Source organism: Daktulosphaira vitifoliae, unplaced genomic scaffold (genome assembly GCF_025091365.1).
Source record: "Daktulosphaira vitifoliae isolate Bord-2020 unplaced genomic scaffold, ASM2509136v1 Scaffold_5, whole genome shotgun sequence".
NCBI classification, from domain to species: Eukaryota; Metazoa; Arthropoda; class Insecta; order Hemiptera; family Phylloxeridae; genus Daktulosphaira; species Daktulosphaira vitifoliae.
Genome location: NW_026099576.1, coordinates 9,818,806 through 9,844,114, shown reverse-complemented (window position 1 = coordinate 9,844,114; position 25,309 = coordinate 9,818,806). Strand labels below are relative to the sequence as shown.

Sequence of the window (25,309 nt, the reverse complement as noted above, 5' to 3'; positions counted from 1 at the left end):
AATATTTTGTAAAAAAAATTTAAGAGATTTCAATTACAATATAAAAAAAATGTACAAGAAGTGTTTATGCCGTACGATTACTGAACACATTTTAAGGGTATATTTTTAGTATATCTACATTTTATGTTTAAATAAATTAATATGTTAAATAAAATTATTCGAAAATTATAAATGGCGACAGTAAATTGTGTAGGAGGACAAAAGAAACCCTGTCGTCGCTTTGGACCATCGCAACAGTGAACGATAACTATGGGAATGCAACAAGGTCTATAGATACTGACTGATGTATACACATACACACTTCTCACTGGTCTTGCCCAAGTCGTGTAAGACTGAGTGTTGTTTTTCTTTTCTATGTATTATTATATTTTCCACATTATTTTTTGTTCTTTTTTTATTATTATGTGAAAGCGCACGCGCCCGTCCGTATTCGATCCACGTACGCTCTCGGAGCAGCAGCAGCAACAGCACCAGCCACCCGAGAAGAAATTAAATTATATCAACGGGTTTTCTCCGCCTATATACCTTTCCATTGTACATGTATACACACACACGTATATATATATATGACTTTAAATGTATAGAAATATATGAAGCCGTGTGTGTGTGTGCACTTCAGTAGACGTATGAAGAGGCAGAAATGAACGAGCGCGTTTTATACGTGTAGTTGTGGCATTGAGGAGTGGTGAGGTACACAAATGAAGGAGAAGAAATGTTCACATACATACATGAGATTTTGTGATGATGACGCCAAAAGCAGAGGTGGTAAAGGTAGTAGCGTTGTACTGTAGGTAAAGATGAGGGGAAGTGTGCAGAATGGGACGTTTGTATACGGCAGATAAAGTATACTCTAGGCCGCTACAATCGTCATCGCCATGTTGTATTAGGTTTTTACAATGACCCATGAATATGACTATCTACCGATCTATTCGCCTCCCCACCCGTCTCTTGCCACCTCACGATGACATAAAAATACGTCTGTAAAAATATAAAACTGACTTGCGCTTGTTGTTCTTAACTTTACACGACTTTTAGATAGTATAGGTATGTTTAACCGGCTCATTTATTTTATTTCAACCTCTCGTGTCTTGTCTTGACTTCAGGATGCAAACCAATAATAGCTACAATATTACTCTGACGTTCACGATTGTGATGCTGCTCATTCTATTGTATGCGGCAGTCGGTTGATTAATGTGCTTTAATCTACCGGAAACCAATAATCGATTCCCTACATAAATACATATTATAGATTGTGAAGTTTTATAGTTACAGTAAAAGTCAAATAAAACTATAATATATAATCATACAAGTCTTTCAATAGACTAGACTTACACAACATCATTTGTACAGACAGTAAGCTTACATTTTGTTATATTAATCAAGACACATATTAATATATTATTCCATTATTAGTACACTAGTAATTATCTTAGTGTATTTATTTTAACATAATTTATTACTGCAGATAAATTATAGAGAATCATAATAATAATACATTTATGTAATACAAAAAAAATGATTATAATCGCAACATATTGGTATTAAAATAATAATTTTCGTATGTTATTATATTATACAAAATAACGGAATTGTTTAACCGACTTTATACTAATTTTAATAAAATTGATGTAATATATTTGTACAATTTTAACTGAGTTAAAAACTCAAAGGATTTTTGAATTCACAATAATTTAAAAAGTGTGAAAAATATTTTAATTAACTTTTAAACTTCACGATTTTTTCCACTGTTATTTTTTCTTTTAAAAACAACATTCAATTTCACTATAGATTTTACTCTGGTCTATTGAAATAAAAATGAACTCGAAAAAACAACTTATAAGTACAAACAATAAGTTTGGGACAAAAACCATCTTTATAATATAATGATTTTAATCTCAATTATTTCTTTTCCAATTGTCATTTGATTAATGCATTGTGTATCTGAAAAAAACTTGATTATATAAGAATATATTTTATTAAGTAATATAAATAATAAGTATTAAATCAATCAATATTGATAACAGCACATTTTAATTCTAACTAACTCGTATAAACAAAAAGCATTTCATGACGATTTGAAAAATGGAAATCTTAGTCACGTTTTATTTGATTAAATATTTACCCGCCGACATTAAAACACCAAATTTCAAACGTTACCATTCGTTTTAAGGTTTTGAATAAGTTCTTTACAATTTATCAACTTTGTGGTTTTTACACCGTATTTACCAAATTAAAAACTATTGGCACACTATTAAGAGTTTACCTGTATTGTATACCTGTCGATCAGTAAAAATGGGTCATTTCAACAAAATATTGTGTGTAATAATGAAAACACATTCATTAGAATATTTATATTTTGTAAGACCTTAGACTATGTAAATAACATTTAAGTAAATGGTATTCGGTTTAATATTATAATAATAACTTAACAACTAACACGTCGAATCTCACTATTTTAAGCAATGCATGTTAAAACCTTTTAAAAGATATTTAAATACCATTAGTCTCCTTAATATAAACCACAAATCCGAAATTATGGCATGTCATTTTTAACCAGCTACAGTAACTAGTAAATAACATATTAGTTTACTCTAAAAATTTATCAATCCGTAAAACATAAACAATTACGTTTTTTTTTTTACAAAAAACTAACTCGTTATTTCGAAGAAACGCTTTTTTCTTTTTTCATATCTCCATTCGTTTATTTACAGTGATATCCAAACATTATATGCTGTTGGCAATTTCTGGTCTCTGCGAATTCCGATTGGCAGCGCCACTTGCTGGCATGCAAAATCTCCCCAGCCATAAGAGACCATAAAAACGATGGAATATAATAAATAAACCTTTTGTTACAAATAATAATAATAATTACTTCGTTGTTAAAATCAATGTTTTTCAGTGGTTTAACTAAAATAATATTAAATTATAAATTTAAACATTTCTAAACATATTATTTAATCGGGTATAATTTTCGTAGATATAAAATTTAATCTATAACAGCTTTAATGTGATTAAGTCTATTATTTAGTCATAAAAATCATCCGAACATCAGCGAATACAATAATTATTGAATTTATATCCAAGTTTACTTTTATGCGCTATTTAAAATAAATAGGTGTAAACTGATGTTATTGCCATCTAAAAAAGTACCTACATTACTTTTTATAATCTGTGGCTTTCGAAAGTCGTACTGAAAGAATAAAACAGTTTTTTTTATTTTATGATAATAATTCAATGTTACTATGTAAGTGAGTAGCAATTTTACCATGAGATTACGTAAACCAATGGTTGTATTGGATTTATCGTAACGAATAATGTAACTACAAATAAATTAAGACATTAATGTAAAGTTGTCATTGTTAATATTTTAGTTTAAACCAAAAAGAATGGAACATGCAAGTCATGGAAATTATTCAATTCACAATAATCGTACATTGTATCATCAAAATTAATATAAGGGCTTTATTAAGTTACAAACATACAAACAATATTTTTAAAAGGTAAAAATAGTAAATAAATCTAATTACACAAGTGACTAGGAAATTCGGTAGTTTGACAAAAGATGTCGATTATAGTATTTTGAATGAATAATGAGCAAAAAAATAAGGACTTTATTATTATTAATAATAAACGCATAGAAAGAAGAGAAAGACAAGGGCAATGAAAAGTCTATTATTGGAACTCGTAAAGGGAAAACATTTTTAGGCTATCGACGAAATTAAAATTATTTCCAATCATTATACATCAGGGTAGTGGCCCCACCCTCGGTTTAATATTTTTTTATACCTTCTTATACACACACACACACAAATACATCTGAGTCCACGGCCACCAATACATACAAACACAATATAATATAATGATGATGTTAGAGAGAGGGTAGAGTATGCGTATATGAAACGTAGAGTAGAACGAGGAAGAGTAGTAATTATTATTCACGTTGTGGAAGAAGTTCGTGGGTGAGGGCAAGAATAAAACCAGTCGGCAGTGGAAGCAGCGAAGAGAATAAGGAGAAGAAAACGTCGGCGAACAAGTAAGAAAAAGAGAATAGGCAAAGGGCTTGCTGCGCGCGTTTCGTAATAATTGTTCAGGGTGTATTCCGTTACGGAAGGGGTGGTTATTGTGAATAAGAACAGAAGGATAGAGGAGGAAGTAAACGAACAAGAGACAATGACGTTATAACAAAAAAGACAAATAATTGACGACGGCGCGAGGGGCGTTACCAGGACGCGGCACTTGCGCTTTAAGTTTGCCTGGCCTCTCCGGACATCAGTTTATACATTACAAGCTTACCGACACCAACACCTGAGCCGTTAGACGTTTTCTATACGGTAAAATTCGAATAATTCACCACAGCCCAATTACTTTTTTCGAGAATAATGTACTAGTATGTTACCAAATTACATAAGACCCCATCGCAAGCGCACATTCAGTTAAATTTTCCAGAATTACATGATTACAAACCAAATAAGTTTAAAATTGGAATGAATAAGCACCCAACGGCTCCCCCGAGTATCTATGCACCTCAAGTTTAAGATGAACATTTTTTTAAGTAAACAAATCATAAAAACAAGACTTCATACGATAAAACAATAATTATATTGCCAATTTTCCACTGTTTAGTCATAAGCTTTTCCCGTTTCAATGACCATACAGTGTACTATTTTAATTTCTACGTAACGCCAATTACTTATGAATTATAATTTTTATTTGTAAATTAATTTTCCATGGAAAAATTGTGTACAAGCCTATGTACTCTAAATGTCACTTGATTAGTATTGTGGTGGCCAATTTTTAAAGACAATATTGCTTATGAATAACATTGGGATACAAAATGCGTCCACAAATATAAGATGTACTTCAATGCTATAACAATACTTCAATTAACGTTCTAACAAAAACGACGATAAATATACAAATTTATAGTAGTTATGTAATAAAATACTATCAAATGTGCCAGTTAAATATTTTATAAATTTCATAATTTATGAATAGATATTTTTTGTTTCTTAAGAATAATTGTAAACATCTAACTAATTCTGTAGATCGAAATTACTAAAATGATAATAGATATTAAACTGCCCCAAAAGTTTAACAACCGCCCTCATTTGGCCCATTCGACGGTATTTAAAAATTATGTTTAATGAAGCAGTTTGAAATAGTCGTGCTAAGCTTTTCACTAAAATATTGCAACCAATTATTGTATTACAGTGACATCCTGTTACAAAAGCGAGGGTAACTTAAAACGACATTTTTTTTTTTTTTTTTTCTAAGCCTCGACGTGTACAAATCTATTGACAGCTATTATTTCATCTAGTTTTCCAGTAATTACACACTGATATGACATAATACGTTACTGATTCATATTTTAAACAAAAATCATTAATAAAATGCATGTAGTTCAACATGGTTACTCTGTAGAAACACTAACTGCCTTGGTCAATTTAATATGTATATTTACATTTATTGATATTCAGAATACATCGTTGGTTATCGAGTATTGTTCACCGACATCGACGTTGGTTAGAAGAAGAAAAACATTTCTACGAATACACAAGCAAAATCAACGGACTCATTTTTCATCCTTCTGGAACGACAAAACATCTCACTTTGTATTTTGAATTTATATTTTTATTTCTTAACACTAGCTCTTTTAAAGTGGATTCGATTTGTGTGGACAGAGATATCATATGTGAAAGCTACACCCGCCAGTCCTACACGGTCGGAGGTATCGATCAATGGCAACATTCACGTAAGTACAAAGTATATAATATAAGCAATATTCTGGGGTGCAAAGTGGTTTCGTTGAACTTTTAAATTTAATATACACATCCGTGACTCATAAATACGTATATATGTGAGTTTATTCTAAGACCGCCAATGTATTTGTATGTATATAAGGAATCGTAAACGCACTCGCACACAAAGATGTGTATATATATATTGTATAAATACACAAAGGTATAAATTGTGTGAGAATAAAAAATAAAACGAAATCCAACGTTGCAATGCTGATGTGCGCTTTCTCGAGAATATCATAATAGGTATTGATAGTAAAGCAACGATCGCGGCTAAAATAATTATCTTTTTTTTGTTTAGATGATTTACCAGTATAAATATTGTTACGCGAAAATTACACGTTGCACTACGTGCTTTTATGGTAATAATAAAATATTGTGAGCTCAGGTGTCACGTAGGTTGTTAGGGAGAAGAACGTGCGATCGCAGGTGCTCAATGGCTTTTTAGCATGTATAAGATGTGGGCTAGTAATTTAATTTGCACCCTATTTTCGTTGCCTCAGATGAATAATTCTGGACAAAATATTGAAACGGGAGAACACTTTGTTCGACAATCGCGTCGCCGAAGCACTTGACGAACCAGATCACTTATAGTCATTGGCGAATGGATCCTGAGTACAAAAAATATCTTTAGTTCGTTAATGCCCGTTAAATTATGCTCATGCGGAATAAAATACAATATTATTTTCTGTGAAATGTAGTATTTACTGTATTTAACGCGAAAATTGGCAAAATCAAACTATTTGTTTCTTAAAAAAAATAAAAAAGTTTTATAATAAACCAGTATATACATATAAACATAATTTTCTTCGTTTTTCGTCTTCCGTGCGTTTTCCACAGATATTTCGCTTTCTTTTGGGTCATTTTTCTCATTAATTTTGTTACTCGTAGAAAAACAGAGAGACTACCCGAACAAACAGTAAAAAACCGCGGCCACCGGGTCAACTACAACAATCCGTTTTTTCTGTCTTTCTCGTTCGAACCGTATGTTTTCCCGGACGAATGTGTTGTTTTCTTTGTCGCCTTTATTTTTCCGAACCATTAACTATTTACGTGACCAATGGCGAAAATAAACCCACCGCCGGTCATGGTATGCGTGGCAGAGGAGTTTAACGATGGCAAGTGGAGGACGCGGGTAAGTAGATCGAGGGAGCGATTTTGGACATCAGCCGTACACTTACATCCACACGCACATTCGTATCTATATGTGTATACACTACACTTGTACTGAAAACCATAGTCGGGCAAGGGATTAGATACGCCACCGCTGCCGTCGCGAAGGGTAAGGACAATCAACCGATTCCGACGACTCCCCGAGGACATTTTTTTCTAACAGAATCCCTTCGGTTCTTTTTTTTTTTTTACTCTTCCTCTCTCCGTCTCATACTCCCGAAATGCCATCCAACATCGGTGTGCTTTATCGGTTATATACGTCTCGTGTGCATAGGACGTCGCTGCTATTTTCTGCTTGTGTACTATATTAGGCATTGGAGATTTATTGGCTGCGCACATACCACTATCAAACTCTCGAATTAAAACGATTCTTTTATTTATTTTGTTTTATTTTTTTACTCCGACGCAAATACATATATAAATTATACTGGAACACATATTGATCGGTCTGTGTGTGCCATCTCTTCCGTTACCGGACTAATCGCTGACAAACCCTATTTTTTCGGGTCTGATACATTAAAAAAAAAAAACGATTTTGCGGTAAAGATAAAAAAACCTTCCCGTATACTGTTTACATTCGCTGATTAACGTCGTCGATTCTGGAGGGATTATTATTGCGTAGACGTAGTACGTAATTGCGTTGAGAGAAAAGAGATTTAGTAAATAAATATCGTTAACGTTCCTCATCCGATAACGTTTCAATAACATTATCATTATGCGCTTAGTGCCGCAATAGGTTACCGGCATCAACGAAATGACAACAAACCTTAAATGGAAGAGGTTTCTATAAAAAACAAACGTTTCATAAAACTAACCGTTCGATTATTGCTGTCGTTCTACAGTAAATATTAAGAAATTTTAACTAGTCTTTAACAATGAAATTAACGCGTGTGTGTATCAAAGCATGACCTGAAATTAAAAAATGTATAAACAACTGGATTTATTAAATCCTCTAAACAAACACGGACTTGGTCACGTTCGTTCGTCTTATGAGAAACATTACACCATACACGTGTAACAAACTTTATGACAGACTACACTATACGGTTGGGTATAAACATTTGTACGGTATAACGATCGAATGTTTGTGATTGGCGAGTATGAAAAATAGAACGAGAAAAAAACCAACTCTCGGAAGATCTGGAAATATGTACAATTTATTTTTCTACGTAGTCGATACCGAAATTAGAAGCGAGCTGTTATTTTTTCTCACTTCCGAATATTGCCATAAACCTAGACGTCGTCGCAATGGTGTTATATGTTTTCTAAACAGTTGGGCCGGTGTGGCTGTAAAGGGGAAGAGTTAAGAGTGAAGGGTGGACGTAAAAGAAGGCAAAAAAGACAATGAGAAAAAAAACATAGAGAAAAATGTAATCCGTTTGAGCTGACGATAAATGAACGCACTATCACACACACTCTCTCCGCTGCTAGCAAATACACACGCGTATATATATATAATATTTTATATAAGAAGGTCCAAAAAAAAACTGAGGGCGAAATGACAAAAGTTAATGGCTGTCGGTCCCGAAGGCATATATGCAATAAACATAACACGCACGCGGAGGTGAAGGCTCTCTCTCCTTACCTCCTCAACGCATGCTCTATATGGCCGAAGACGTAGGGTTATGTTAGCCAACACAAGACTAAGCTGGTTCCATTAAGAAGTCAATGTACGAGCAGAGACGGTAGTAGCAACCGAACCATTTCTCTCGATTATATGGCTGTATGCCTTCCAGAGCTCCTCGTATCCAGTAAATCCCTTCATTTTTAAAAAGGTTCCCTGTTTTCTTTACCACCACACTCCGACTGTTCCACGTCCAGACAAAATGAGGGTAAATGAGTCCGGCAAAACGGTTAACGGCCGCGGAGTGGGAGGTGGAAAGCTACAAGAGCTAAAAGCTTTTTACGTCACTTGACTGAATATACTATGAGAAGCGCGATTTTCTTTCTGTTCTCTCATTCGCTTGATTTTTTTTTTTCGCCGTCTTCTCGTTTGTGCACTCTGTAAAGAAGAGCACAATACAATTTAAACGAATAAATTATTGTTATAACAATAAAGAGTATTTTTATGTCATTACAAAACAATTCCATTACAAACGGTCTCATATTTTAATCCCTCATTTTCGGTATAAAATTTTAATTGAATGCAAAATAATAATTTCACCTTTCAAAAAAAAAAAAAATAATCACAATGAAACACAACATTGTTTTCAGAGAAAAAAACTTCTGACAAACATATTTTTTTACTTAAGACCGACGGCTTTATTCAATTTAAATTATTTTCAATTTAAACCACTTACTAAAATATTGAAAACTTCATAAACTTTTTTCATATTTTATCAATTTTCATCATTCAATATTTATGGCTCTTGCAATTTTTATTAAACATTCTAAATAATCTTCTTAAAAGTCCCTGAAAAATCACGAAAATATAAAAAGTTAAGCTATAGTAACATAACAATCAGTAACTAATTTTAAATAAAATATACGAATATATTTATGAATAATGTTTATAAAATGTATAGTAAGAAATGAGCTATCTTTTTCGAACAATTTATTTATTGTTTCCTAAATAAAATTACTCGGTGTAATTCGTAAATCTTAGAAGGATCAAATGTATGTTAATCTAATAGTCGACATTTAATAGTATAACATTTACCTAAATTATTACATTTTTTATGATAATTTTTTTTGGAGGAATGTAAAAAAAATTGTTATACGGCAAGTCGAATAGGCAAAATTGAGGCACCTGTGTGCACTGGACCCAGTTTCTGTGGAATAACATGATGAAGTACTATTGCTTCCACATGATCCCTTCGTTATTGTACATGAACTATAAATTATTGTGTTGTATCAGAAATTCTATCAACAACAAAGATTAAAGTCTTCCATCGATGAGAAGTACCGAAAACAAAAAACTACATCCGCAGTATGTGATTTATGAGCTGAATATACAAAGCGTTGAAAACAGATATTAAAACTCTATACTCAGCCAAGACTTTTACAATTCTTATTTTTCCTTTTTTACTAATGTGGATTAATGAACGTTACGGTATTTGTAAATCTCCGGCTACGTTACGACTATTAATCAAATCCAAAGAAAACAACGTCATTAATTAAAGTTCAACGGAGAAATTTGTCGTTCTCGCTTTTTGTCCCGAGAAAATTAAACACGGGTCACGCGAAAAGAATGAACAAAAAAATCCTGCGGGCAGGTATTGCGAACTCCCTTATTCGGGTTGTCCGTGTCCGCGAAGGAGAAAACGGTGTACTAACTACGTTAAATGATTAATAACAGTGCCGGAAAATAGAAGGAACTGAAAAAAAACCGGACCCTTTAGTGGCCCAAAAGCTATCTACCGGAAAATATTACCTCTCTTGTGGAATACCGCCAAGAGAACGGCTAAATAACAAGAGGGGAAGCCAGCGGATGACAAACGAGAAAAAATAAAGCAAGCGTAAACACAACAATATTTTTAATTAGATTCACAAATTGCCGTTCTTAAACGCTAACGCCCAAACAAGTTTTTTCGCTGGCTTTTTTAAGATAATAAATGATTAACATAAATAATGAGATACGCATCCCTTGCTCTTCGAGTGCGGATGTAATTAAAGCATGAAATACATTTTAGATGTCGGACAAGCAAATTGCTTAAATTAAAAACGCTTTGTAAGAAAAAAGTATTCCGACTTGGTACAAGCCATTTTTTTTATCGTTAAAACACAACATTTCTTTGCGAATCAACTAAAAAGAAGTAACCTTATACGGGAATGATTATGCCATAAAGTTTTTGTTGTGTACTGAAAAACGAAATTATAAAAATACATAAGACCCGAGTTCGAATAATATTCATTTGTTTTGTGTTAACATTGAACTATAAAGTGTGTTTATTATTTTTTTTTTTTTTAGTCGTAGTGAATCTAGACATTTATTTAGACATTGTATTGTTTACGACCCATAATACCACAAAAAATATAAGCAGTACAAACGATACGCTTACATTATAGTCCTTGACCCTGAACTTCAATCGGTTTAAGGACCGTATATGTATCTCGATCGTGTACAGGCCTTGTCTGATATCACACAACGTCAAATAATACTAAATCGATCCGCTTAATTTACTATTGTGCTTGATTTGTTTAAAGCAACTGAATTTTGATTTTATAATTCCATATTCGTAATAAATTAATATAATTCAATTGATTAATAATATAAAAAATCGTAATACGTAAAATTAACTCGAGAATGTTTTTAAATGCGCAGAAATAAAAATTCATTTGCCAGTTGTTTTACATTCGTGAATTTAATGCGAAGAACATTTCGAAAATATCAAATTGAAAACATTAATCATTCTAAAAGATGAGCTCACGTAAGAGCGTTTGTTTGATGAACGAGCCTGAGACTAAGATTGTATAGCATGTGCTGTATAATAAATGTATAGTGCATACGTATGATGAATTTTAATAGTATTACATTTGTGTAATGGTTATACACAAAGTACGAAAATTATAACTGAATTACATTACCATTTTTATTCTTCAAAAAAATATTTTGAAAATCAAACAACTTTGTTTCGTAGAACACTTTTTCTTGCGCGGAATCGAAAATTTACGAATTTTATGACTCGGACGAGAAAATTTTAATTTAATTAGACTTATTTTAATTCATAATTAAAATTTAAAAACTAGTATGCATTTAATGATTTTTTTATAAATTGTCTGTAAGTATAATCCAACTACGACATCTATAAATTATAGTTTATTATTCTTTTTAATAGCAAAAGCAAAAATAGTATAATTCAAAATGATCTAATTACTACACGTAATAAAACTGATGAAAAGTTTTAACTCTTTCTATATTACGTGAAAATAAATCATTCTTTCGCCGATAATTAAGGTATAATATTAATATTAATCGAATATTAATAAATATTCGTTATTACTACTTATGTAACACGACGAATAACATTATCACTGTATCTCGTGCAATTTTTCTTGGTAGTCAAATTTTTTTCTCAATTGTATCAAAGTAATTACAGTTGGCTAAAACCATCGAGCGATAATTTACTTATATCTCACCAATATAATTGCATCAATTTTCCACGTAACCTGTAAATTAATACGTTTTTTCTCAGTCGCGAATTTTTCAGAAGATTCTAACAATCCTTGTCGCCTTCTAATGTTAATTTTATTCCAACAAATGTACGTCGTTGTGTCGAAGGGTTTGGAAGACATTTTGTTTTATTTCTTCGATTTCTCACCCCTACCCGACATTCTTGTTCCACTCGTTAAGGCAAAAGGGTCGACGGACCGCCGCCGCCGTCGCCTTCAAGTGCGTATAGAGAGTAGAACGGCATTAAAAACGCACGGCGCTCCTAGTGTGACGTTCTCGTAGTCGTATATATACATATGAAAAAAGAAAAAGATGAAAAGGTGCGGGAGGAGGAGAGACGCAGATATTAATCAATAACAGAATTTGGTTTTGTCTGCAGCAATAGAAAGTGAAAGACGCGGTACAACACTCAGCGGCGGCGGCGGAGGAGTATTTTTTTCGGTTTTTTATTTTAACTCCCTTTTGCGCCAATGCGAAATGCTAAGGGATCCCCAAGCCCTTTCACTCACTACCCGCCGCCACTCTTTCTAACTAGCGCACGCGCTCCCACGCATACTACTCATTCGTACACACTAAACTCCTCTCGTCCTCCTATCCCGCAACTTTCTCTTCTTCCTATAGCATAGCACATTTCCATATGTAATCTTAACGAGGCTACTTTCCTGCCGCTTGGAGATACCACCACTATCCCTCCTTTGTACAATGGCTGTATACGCGCCGAGAATATTCCAATTCGTGAATACATATATATATAAGGGTAGTGGATTATATATATATATATATATATATATATTATATGACTGTATGTGTGTATGTGCATGATAAAAAGAAAGGGAAAGATAAGAGCTAGAAAGAATAATATGTGTAAGAGAATAGAATAAGATGAAATATTCGCCGTGCTAAACAAAAAACGGGTCCCGAGGTGAGGGTGAAAATGAAATACCTTACACACAAATTGCGACAATATCCATGCGAAAAAGTAAAGGATGTATTTTTTCTTAACAATATAAGGTTTGCGAAATAATTGGTTTGACGATGCAATTTCCTTTTGTAATTATTGAACTAAACGGTTATAATTGGATTACTGTGATTAACAGAATATTTTCGATGATTTATACTCGGAAGACATATTAAATAGAAAGTCAGTCTTAACCAGTTCAGAAATTGTGGAACTTGCATCCAAAACTAATTATGTACCGAATAATCGAGATAGATATTATAGATTTATACTTTTCTGACAATAGTATTAGACAATAATATTATAAATAGTATTTATCTTTTGTTTTAAATAATATTCCAATAACTTATTATTCATCTGCTAACAAATTTAGTTAATTAGTAATTTTATGCCTAAACATATTGTTTTCCGTTGGATTTGGCGATTTAGATCTTAATATAGGTAAAAAAATGTTGGCACATCATTTCGTTTGGAAATAAGATCCTCAATTATTAAAACCCATAAACTATGTAAATTTTATATTCGTATCTAAATTAATAATGTTAAGAAATTTGCCAATGTTTTTCATTAATTAATTAATTTTTGCATCATACTTCCGAGATATAATCTTAAAAAAATGGAAATTATATTAAGTCATTTATAGTGGGTTTTAAAATATCATTAAAATTACTATTATATTGCTTCCATGCCATCGGCAATCTTAACAATAACAACAGAGTATTTATATTTACTTAGCAAAAAAAAAAACACCCTCGTTATCTTTCCAAACAATAAAATTTCGATTATCTTCGTACTCGTGTATACAATAACAGAGAAGTAGTGGCGACGGTGGTAAAAATCTTAAGAAAGAGATACACCAACTTTTCCTCGTTACTACATTCATATATAAATATACTACGGGATAGCTGAGAAAATTACCGCCATAATTTTCCCGGTCCAACGAAAAAAACCAAGATGAAGGCAGCAGCGGGAAAAATCTAATTTAAAAATCTCATTAACTTTCCCGGCCACACTCGACCCTCATCTGTAGTACACACTCATTTCGCCGCACGACTCCCGAAGACTTAAGAACTATAGCCGCGTCAAACTGCGCTCGTCACTTATTTATTTATTTTTTTAATGAATATTAAAGTTGTACGAAACGACGATGAAAAATTAAGAACACTCTAGCGGCGACTTTATAGTTTTTTATTGCACAGTCGACCAATATACGCACCCCGGTGGTAACCGCATATCCAAGAATAATAAAAGTTAAGAGTTGTTTTTTTATTTCCACTCTCCGCGGACGCGGTTATTAATTTTGAGTCATTAATTTCACGAACAATAATAACCGTAAAAAAAAAGATTATTTTTTATAAGTGGAACGTTTCGCTTTAGGTATTCTTTATTTTTTTTCTTAACTCGAGGGATTAAGTTCTTTCTCAAAAGCGTTTCGTGACCGTGATATTTATTCTTAATTAACGTTGCAAAATGCGAGCAGTACGTGCGCATGTTATATTGAAACTACCGAGGGGTAATCAATCAACTTCTGGATATTATTATGAGCAATCTTGAAATATTTTTCCTCGTGTCCCTTCAACGATCCTCCGGAATGGCTTTTCGTCGAAAATGACAAATCGCCGACAATTAGCTACTCGGCGTTTCAAAGGCGTCGACGGATTTTTTCATTTTGTTTTAAGTAACGAGATGATTACTTTAGAGTAGGAACGTCAGAGCTCGTCGACGATTTTTCAAAACTGAAGTCTTTGTGAATAATGATTAAGTTAATTGTGCATGGGGCTGACTCAAACGTCACGGATCCTGTAGAATGTAATAATTGTACAGCGAAAAAGGCATATAAATGCATTTATACAGAGAATACAACAAAAAAACTTACTTAACAAATGAAACTAACATATAATAGTTTATAATAATAAGTGTACAAAAGTGTTGTTACATGATATATCAAAATTTTATAGTCGCAGTAGACACAACGATTTTATGTATTTTAATGTACAAATAAATTTGTCTTGTATTATTTTTATGTATTCTATATGTCTAGACAACTTATGTTCCAATTTAACTAAAAAAAAACTGTTTTTAACAACTCAATGTGTTTTTATGAATATGGAAACTTGTATTGAAAAAAACGAATGTTCTATTCAATAAAAGAAAGTTATATATATATCAAAAACAAACACTATCTGAAATGTTTCCCAATAACTTCATATTAATACATATATATTATAGAATATTTATATAGAATAATATATACAGTTTTAATATTATAACTCGATAGTTTGTAATTTACTCAATAAACGAATTAATGATAAAATAACCGTACTAAATGTAAATTTGAAGAAACTCAACTATAGTCTTACTTAAAATAGAAGAAATTAAAATATGTGCATATAATAGTCGTAAAACTAACTTAAATTTAAGGTTTCAAAGTGTAGGGATTGATGAGTTTAAACATAAATTAAAGTTAATTTTTTGATGACGATAGATTTTGATAAGTTTTTAAATTCATGTCATAATATATTGTACGGATTTAACATCACTGAGTACATTATATACATTTTTAATCTAAAATATTATTTAAAAGAAGGACAGTTACTTAATATAAAATATGTATCGTATTTATAATATTTTTCACATCAAGTCAAAACAACAACTAGGCATTTTTGATTTTTTCTTTGAAGTTTCCGTAATTTTACATATTAATATTATTCGGGCAATTTTCTCTGGTCACATAAATATTAATACTATTTTAGAGTTTTCCATGGTAATCGTGTTGGTAAATTTACGCTGTTTAAAATAGGTAAATCATATTGTTCAAGTTTTTTAATGGACAGCGGCATCTATTGCTCATACATGATTGGACCCGCCGTAGAATAGCCGCAAAATGTTTGTTTGCTCACGGGTTTTCTTATTAAAAAAAAGGGACAAAGAAAGGAGAGAAAAGAGTGGAGACCTTTAAGGGACGACGTCGAGAGATGTGACAGCGACGTAATGCCGAATGTAAAAGTACGATAAGCAGTCGGAGGGTAGGGGTGCCCGTCGGCGTTTTAATGCGGAGCGTCATTTGTAGGGCCGTCCCGGTGCGTGCATTGGTCCTCCATCAAAAGACGAACCCGCCATGTTGCCAGCCGCAATTATACACACACAGGCGACTCCCCCGCATCACTTCGGCCTGTGTAGATACCCATCGTACCGTCGTCCCACATGAATATCTGTGTACTTTCTGCGGTGCCGCTGCTGTAGTGGAGATAGTGGAGATGGCCGCGGCCACGATACTGGCGTGCGTATGCGTATTAATGATGGCCGCAAAAAAAGGGGTTGTTAAAATTAGATTTGCAATTGAAGCTTGATCTTTTTTTAGCATTTTTCGGTTATGCAATACGCATGATATGGTCTACCGAAATATGCGTATTTGAAGTTAACGAATTAAACAATATAGTGATTATGAATGAAAAAAAAAACCTGTGTAACTTATTACAAACAGAGAGCAAATAAATTGTGTCTGTATGCGACTATTCCACATTAAAAATACAAATAAAAAACGTTCCCGTGGACTTTAATATGTAATCTTTACGGTTTTGGTCTAATGATATCTTGAGTTATTCTAGAAGCATTACTGTTTCCGTATATTAAGATTTGGAATAACTTGTTTCGAAGAAATGTTGCTATAATAATAAGGATAATGATGATGTGTATACATTAGATGCGCCAATTGTCGTTAGAGTGTTTTATGTCCGAGATTTTATGGTTTTCTAATGGTATTTATTATACATTGGTCAGAAAAACTCATACAATGGACCGAAAAATCGGAGCTAGATTTCCTTAAAGGCGAAACTTTAAGAGCCATAAATATTTCCATCGTTTTTCATTCTTCAATGTTCTTAAAAAATCGTACAATAATTTAATTCGTATAGTTTATTGATTTTAAACGAATGCACAATGTTTGCTATTATTCCTATGGTATGCAGAGTAATAAAAAATATAAAAGAATATCCATGCATTCATCATTATAAAAATACTGCCTTAATAGGGTGAACTCTGTAAGTATCTATATAAAAGTTAATGAAACGCAATTATTTTCTGTAATCATTCTAAAATAATTTTTTTTAATCGCCTTAATAGTATAAAAAATGCATTAGTGTTCTAGTGAATTAAATCAATATGATTTCAAATCAAAAATATTTGTTCAGAATTTTAAAAAAATGAATCAAAATACAATAATTTTTGTTTTTCCGCGATCAATAATATTTATGATTTAGCTTAACTTAGATCATTGTTTGAAATTAATGTTATGTTATTTGAAAAGTCCAAACAATTATCTCACGTTTTTCAAAATAAACTACACTTTTCATGACGTTGCAATTTATCGTCAACATTGACACTATTTTTTTGCTGGCAAAAGTTTTCCCATTATATTTTTGGCAATTAAGTCATTTTTTTTTTTTTGTTGATAGTTAAAATATCTAATTTTAAGTCGGCGAGATACTTTTTCACAACTTTTAAATAACGATTTAAATTTTTTTGCGGTTCTTTTTTAACAAACGTGATCAAGTTACTAGAACATTTTGCATTGACGAAAAATAAAATGATATAAAATAAAAACGAAAAAGTTAATGTATTTTTTTCTTTTTTTACAGCGCCTGTATTATCTACTTCGATTTTTCTTTTGAAATTTGACCTCTTACCCGCCACCGCGTTTGTTATTGTTTTGTGCAGCCCTTCGGGATTTTTTTCGTAACTGTTCTCATTAAAATAAAAAAAGAATGAAAAAATCTCAGTATCATCACTGATCCAGCTTGTTCCCGACGTTCCTTTTGTTCTCCCTTTCAAAAAAAAGCGTCATCCCTATCACCGCTCTTATTCCTCACACCTCAATCTAACATTCTTCTTTTTCTTTCTCTTTAACGCTGTTTTTGAACAATCTATCGATCCTAAAATTTTATCATCGAATTGTTTTCGTTCCCATAAATAGTTATGTACAACTTAAAACAAAATTGTTAAAATATCACTTTCTTTGACATTACAACATTTTCTTACACATGCATAATTTAAAACTATTTATGATACTGTTAAAATGTAACTAGAAACATGTGATATCAGCAAAAATTAATTTTAAAAATCTTACTAATGTTTCCATAACTTATTAATTACTGAGCAGAAAAAAAAGTATTAGAAAAGCGTATAAAAGTAATATTTTCCAATTAATAAAGTGAGACTAACAAAAAAATATTCATTTCTCAATTAAACGTAATTAACTTTTTTTTTTACAAGCATTTTTTTTATGTTTACAAGTCTCCACCCTCCAAATTGAATTATTCCATTAATTACGACTACAAATTCTTTAAGAGACTTCGTCCCTCCGCTAGCCCTTAGCGGCACTTGTAATTGGTCTGTTTTTTTTTTTTACTTAAAAACCACAAAGGCGACAAGCAATTAAAAAAGAAAGAAGTCGACGGGAATTAAAAAAAGTCCCACCGTTTGTGTAACCGGATACCAATTAAAACCGCGAAACAAACTTTGGTAAAAGTGCCTTTTTTACTTAGTGGAGATAATTTAACTGCGGAGATTAAAACTGCTTTCTTTGCTTTAATCCCAAGCAAAAAAGTTTTTAACGAGGAAAAATAAATTAAGAAATCCTGAAGCATTAATTTTCGATTCTGAAGTGGTTCTCTAAGTAAGCATTGGGGAAACTCAAGTATTCTTTTATTTTTTTAATTAATCTACAAGGGACTTTTTTATCCTCCCTGTTATTACTACTACTACATCACTGCTTAAGTACATTAATCTACGTCTCGCAGACATTAAGCGGTTTTAATCCCCTACCTTCATTTATTATCAAACTAAAGTTAAACGTCCTTGCAAGTCAAATGTACGTTTTTAAATAATGATTATAATGCATTATTTATGTAAAATTTACTATTACCTGTATTCAAAAATAAGATTGCGTTATTGGTGATTAAAAATTAAAAAGTTACTCACATACACACACAACAGTTTTCAGGCACATACTGAATGAGTCTGGTTCGATTTTTTAGTAGGTCAGGGTGTCGACAAAAGCACACACAGGGTAGTATAATAGTAGTAGTAGAAGTAGTAGTAGTTTTTTTTTATGTCGTGTGCCCAGACCCAGAGGGGTCGAGAACTACACTAGTATGACCTCGATGATGGAGTTTTCAGGGTTAGACCAGACAAACGTACAAAAAAAAAATAAATAAATAACACATACACACTGATAAACAACAGTTTAACAGCCAAAACAAAAAAAAGTGTCACAATGAAAAAAAAAATAAACTATAATTTCTTTCTTTTTATAAACTAGTTGTTGTTCTTCTATAGAATATGAAACAACAAAAGTATTTATAGCTAACTTCGATAATTTAGTAAGATAATTTAATTTGAATTTTAAGAAAATGTTTGACAGATTTAATTAAAAAAAAACTTTAAAAAAATTATGCTGTATAAGTTTATAGTTATAATTGTAGTATAAAAATTTGTCCCTTTGCAAAAATAGTTTAAAAGAATACATTTGCACAACAAGTTTTTCTATTTTATTATCGGCAAAAAAATTCTATTATTAAAAATATCAATTTTTTATTTTTCATTCATTACGTACATTAATTAGTGCAGACTGTTTGATTTGTTTTATTTAAATCATTTGATTTACGATGGTAAGAGCTAGTTTAGCAATTGTTTAGTTGAAAACTTTTTGGATCGTTTGTATAAAATCACCTCTTATATTAACCCCTTTTTTGTATGAGTGCAAGAATCTAGATAGCATACTAGGGACGAAGCGTATAACGATGACGGGGTGGTGTGAGCTCGGAGGGTAATGCAATGGACGAGGGGGACTAATGAAAAAAAAAAAGTTTAGTCCTGACCGGTGGGGTTAGCTGCTGACGTGGGTTCCGCTGCCGCATGCATACCGAGGGCGATTTAAAAACATAAAAAAATATACATATACATATATACAGAGTACGCTATTCCGCACCCCTCACGGGAACGTGAGCGCGTGCCACGTGTTCCAGGCGCAACCCCACACAACTGTTCAAGCCGAGCCGGTCGAAGTTTTTTGGTCGTCGTTTTTTAACATGCAAGGGTTCTCAAAGTGCTAACACATACCGTTAGTTTTTTTTTGCATGTAATTCACAATAAACCATCAAACATAAAAAAAAAAAGTAATAGCGTGTTATTAACAAAATACTTTGTTACCAAAACCTATTGTCATAACGTTTAAGATATGCTTAAATATTTAAGTGATACAGTGTAAATAAAATAATAATTTAATATTCAATCGTTTTAGAACGAGTAGATTTGTTTATCATTAACCATTTTTAAAATTATGCCAAGGCGAGAGGAGCAGTGTGGTTTATTAATACTTAGAGATAAATAGATGCGCTTCATCTATATTCTTTATATTAGTGCTAACAATTTCTAAAATACAGGTTCAAATTTTTTCTTCTTTTTGAGTTGATCAGATGTAATGTTTCTCATAATATAATAGATATGTATAATTTATGGTAACATATATTAATGTTTACATTTGAAAAACAAAAGTTGATACAATTTTAAAAGGAATAGAAGGAGGTAGCAGAACTAAATATTTTTTTGAAAATTATAGAACTTAAAATATTAAAAACTTTTAAAAAGAAAAAATCATATTGTGTTTTATATTTTTAAAGTTATTTCGCGAGTCACAGTTAAACAATAACTCTGTATAGTTAATTTTTATCGAAATTGAAATCAATCTATTTACATATATATATTCAATAAAGCGTTATCACATTCAATTTAAATTCACATTTCTATATTGAATCAATTAATTCACTTTCAGAATTCATATTGCAAAAATTGAATAAATTTGTACGATTACATTCATACCAAACCCTGTTCTGATCCAATACAATTTTTTAAAGTCGAATATTGAACACTTAAACTATCTGGGCATCTTTCGGTCTGTCAAACCAACCCAATATCATTATAAGTTGAAAATTGGTTCAAAAATTTAATTTGCGCATTCTATACACCGTTCAGTCTGTTCAACTTTTCTGGCTCTTTATTTGTGTTATAAGAGTATTTTGATAAATTGCAACAATATACAGAATAATATTAGTCATTCGATTTCTCTTAATCATGTTAAAATCATTTTTTTTTTTGTATGTTTTAGTTTCATATAATTATTGATTAATTAACTATTTAGCATTTTTGAATTCATCCCTTATAACTTATAATAGAGTCAACTTTATTTTTTAAATGGCAACATACATATATAACTAGGTTATAAAATAAAAAATTATGTAATTAAGAAAGATACTATCCTTAACAACTTTTGATCCATTACTTGCAAAGTATTTTTTAAATATAGAGTTTATAAATAAAATATAAATTCAAAATATGCAGAGTAGAGGTGAGGTACAGATTATGTTATAATAATAATGTGATCATTCAACGAAGCAAATATAAACTTATTACACTGTTTTTTAAATGCCGGATCTATTATATCTTCAACCTCTATAGTATTAACTAAATTATTTGAAAATTTATTACATTACTAAAAAAATAATACACGAACCACTTAATTTATCATGAATAAATTGCTATTACTACCACAATATTACAACTATTTTTACATATATCATATAAAAATAATGTTATACATTAAAAAAACTGTTACTTTACATTTACTTACAATAGTTATTTAGTTATAAAAATAAAATAATATTCATTTAAACATATCATTTAAATTATTTTTAGATTAATACAAAATATTATAAATATAGGAACAACCATTCAAGAATGTTAAACCCAACTTTTAGCAAAATAATAATTATTTATTTTTATTAATTAAATATATATTATTCTATATAATTAATTAAAATATCATTTATTAATATATTCATATAAACTTTTGTATATAAAATTGATATAATTATTTTTTTTACGTCTTTAAGTAACAAATACAATAATATTTTTTAAACTATAGATAACCAGCAATCTAACATTAATTAGTAACTAAAAAACTGTTATTTTACTTTAAGAATTTAAACTCGAATTTATCGAATTGATCACTTAAGTTCCCCACCCGAGTGCTTAATAATATTTTGTAACATCGTCATTTTGTATCGTATTAAGAAAGTTCAAAAAATAAATAATTTTCTTTTTAAGTCAGAAACCCTCGGGCTTAAAAAAATGCTCCTAGTTCAACTATATATATATATAATTATAAATATATACAAAGAAATAACATTAAAAAATATTGGCGTAGTACTACTCTACACGATCGTTTAGGGGTGTTTTGTCGTCTTTTTGCAGAGGAAGTGGTGAGATGTAGAGTGAGAGAGAAAAAAAGACGAAGAAGCAAGCGAGTTTTTTGTGGGTTTTAGCCTGCGGGGTTGGAGGGTGTGTGTGTGTACATGTTGGACACGGGCAGGGGGTCAGGGAAGTAAAAAAAGCATATACAAGGGGTGGCGTAGACCGATCATAAAAACACACATACACATTACACACAGCTAGCAGCACACACAACAAATGAGAAAAAACAGCAACGGCCGTGTAATCCGTAATAAGTATTGATCAATTCCGCCAGTTTTCTTCAAGAGCAACGGTGGTGATGTGTGTTTAGCCTTAGATTAAAGTAAAGGCCATTTCATAATATTTTCCTCTGAACTTGTTAAAGAAATATATATATTAATATTAATGTCTGTATATAAGAAAAATATATATAAACGCATTATTAGGCTTAACTATATAACGTACAGCGATGCTATAATATGAAACTATATTGTACTATTTTTAGCATAAAAAATTTTAAATGCAATTACAATCAGTTTAAATTTCAAGGTTAGGGTAACTAAAAAAAATTAAATATTAACTACATTTAATTAGACCAACTGCAATATCTTGATGTATGTGAAATATTATCAATATTTGAGACGTGTTTCAAACCAGCTAAAAACAATTTTTGAACGTTTCCAGAACCAACAAAAAAGAAAATTTTTCAACGGGGTTATATGAGTAAAACAATTTATCATGATCAGTTTAAGCTATTTATAATATTATTATGTGTTCAATATTTTTACAGAACATAGAGTGCAATGCAACCTTTAAAAATATTACAAAAAGACAGTTTTACCAGACTTTGAAACTACACGCCTCATTATATGAGTCTAATTATGTTGTTAACCAAATTTAGATACAAAAATTTGATATCAGCATTTCTGAAATTAAAATGATATTTTATGTAAACTTATGGATAGTCGCGAGTATGGCTATTTATATTATTAGATGATTCTCGTCTACAGTACTTCTCTCGACTTCGTATAAAAATGTTAATAACTTTCGAAATAACGGTCCAAAAGTTGCTATGGGCCCGTGATTTTCATAGTCAAATTACTTTCTACTTTATAGACTAAGTTAAATATATATGTTTAAAAAATAATGTTGACTCCATTATAAGTTATACGGAATGATGCTAAAATGCAAATTATAATTAATAAATTAAAAAATATATGTAACTAAAAAAAACCCAAAAATATTTTTTCTCGATATTGAATTTATTTTGCGAGTAATTGAATGGGTCATGATAAAGGATTAACTTTTTATTCAATAATTATACACAATGTATTATCATTTTCTGACACACAACATTTATGACAAATTTTAACTCTAGAAACACACATTTAGCGCACTCTTTTAGAAAACATTTCAACAGTCGATTTATAAGAAGTTTTAAACATTAAGGTTCCATCAGTGACGTATATATAAATTTTTCTGGGTAGATGTAAAAAAATTATTCACACAAAACACTTTCTTAATTTTATTATAAAATATGCATTTTAAATACTATCTTTTTCTATGATTTCAAACTACATATAAATAACTGTTATAAAATACTGTCATTTTATCAAATGATAAAACGTGAGAAGCCATGGAAATACAAAAATATGTACAAACACATCAAAAAACTATAGAAATGCAAAACTATCAAGAAGTCTATCATAAAATCATTTTTTTTTTTTCAAATGTTTTTTAGAGAACTTTTGATAATTTTATTTACTATGTGACTATCAACCAAACAAAATATAAATATTTTTCTATCATTAATTTTTATAAACATTCTTAATTTTCATGTTTGATAAAATATTCTTAGAGAAATTATTTGATTATATTTTTTTAACAATATATTCTCCTGTAATAACCTGCAGAACAATATTTTTAGGATATGAAAATTCTCTCCAGAATATTTTTTTGTTACATAACTAGTCATAATTATAAGACAATATAGATTATTGAATATAATGTGTAAATATATGACAATCGTTAACTCTTCTTCGATTGTTAATAAATTTTACTTTATTTCTACGTATACATTAAATGTTATAAATATTACATATCTATAAATCTTGTTTATAAATTTACTTTAGATACGTTATACGTTTAGAACTTTTATGAACAATTCATAGTTGACAAAACACTAAGGAATTAATATTTATTCTATATTAATGTTATTATACAGGTTATAATTAAGGATAAGACATACATTTTCTTAAAAACTTTGAAAATTTTTAAGAATCTTATAAACGATATTCTATTATATCCTAATTATAAGGGTTCCTCTAAAGAAAATTGAAGTTTAATTTTTTTATTATAGAAAGGAAGAAAAAACAATGCTTTACTACATATTATTATAGAGTTTTTTGAACCAAACAATTTATTCCTGAATTTTTTCTAAGAAAATGAGTGTCTTAAACATAATTCATCACTCTGTATAATAACACTTAATAATATTAAATAAACATTTTGAATACTTAAATTTAAGAGTGTAATAATCAACCATAGAAATTTAAAAACTATTGAATAAAAATAGATGACTCATGGTTTTTATTAGTTCTTAAAAAAAATATATATTTAACGTATATATATATATATATATTATGTATGTTGTAATTTAAAAGAAGATTTCGTTTTAAATAATTTAACTCGCGGCAACATCATTGCTTGGAATAAATTTTCTTAAATACTACTAAAACCAAAGCTTAAAGTGAAAACAATACTCAAGGTTCTTTATTTACAATATCATGTGAAACATTCCGCGTACCTAGGAAGGTGCCAATTTTTAAGGAAATAAAAGACAGTCATCTGTCTAAATTTTTTTTATGTATCATTATTCTTAATTGATGAATTAGATTCTTAAAAAAAGACGAGCAAAAAAAAATGTGCACATATCCAATTTCCTATTTTTTATAGATATCAACAAGGAGATTCCATATA

The 25,309-nt window shown here is 30.4% G+C and overlaps 1 long non-coding RNA gene across 1 annotated transcript; it reads right to left on the bottom strand.

The window, feature by feature from the left end:
• Positions 1 to 5,734: 5,734 nt before the first annotated feature.
• Positions 5,735 to 19,043, bottom strand: LOC126907434 (uncharacterized). Its single transcript, XR_007704531.1, has 3 exons — positions 18,966 to 19,043; positions 9,272 to 9,384; positions 5,735 to 8,973 (listed from the first exon to the last, which is right to left on the bottom strand). It is a non-coding gene; the product is annotated as an uncharacterized LOC126907434 (long non-coding RNA).
• Positions 19,044 to 25,309: the final 6,266 nt, after the last annotated feature.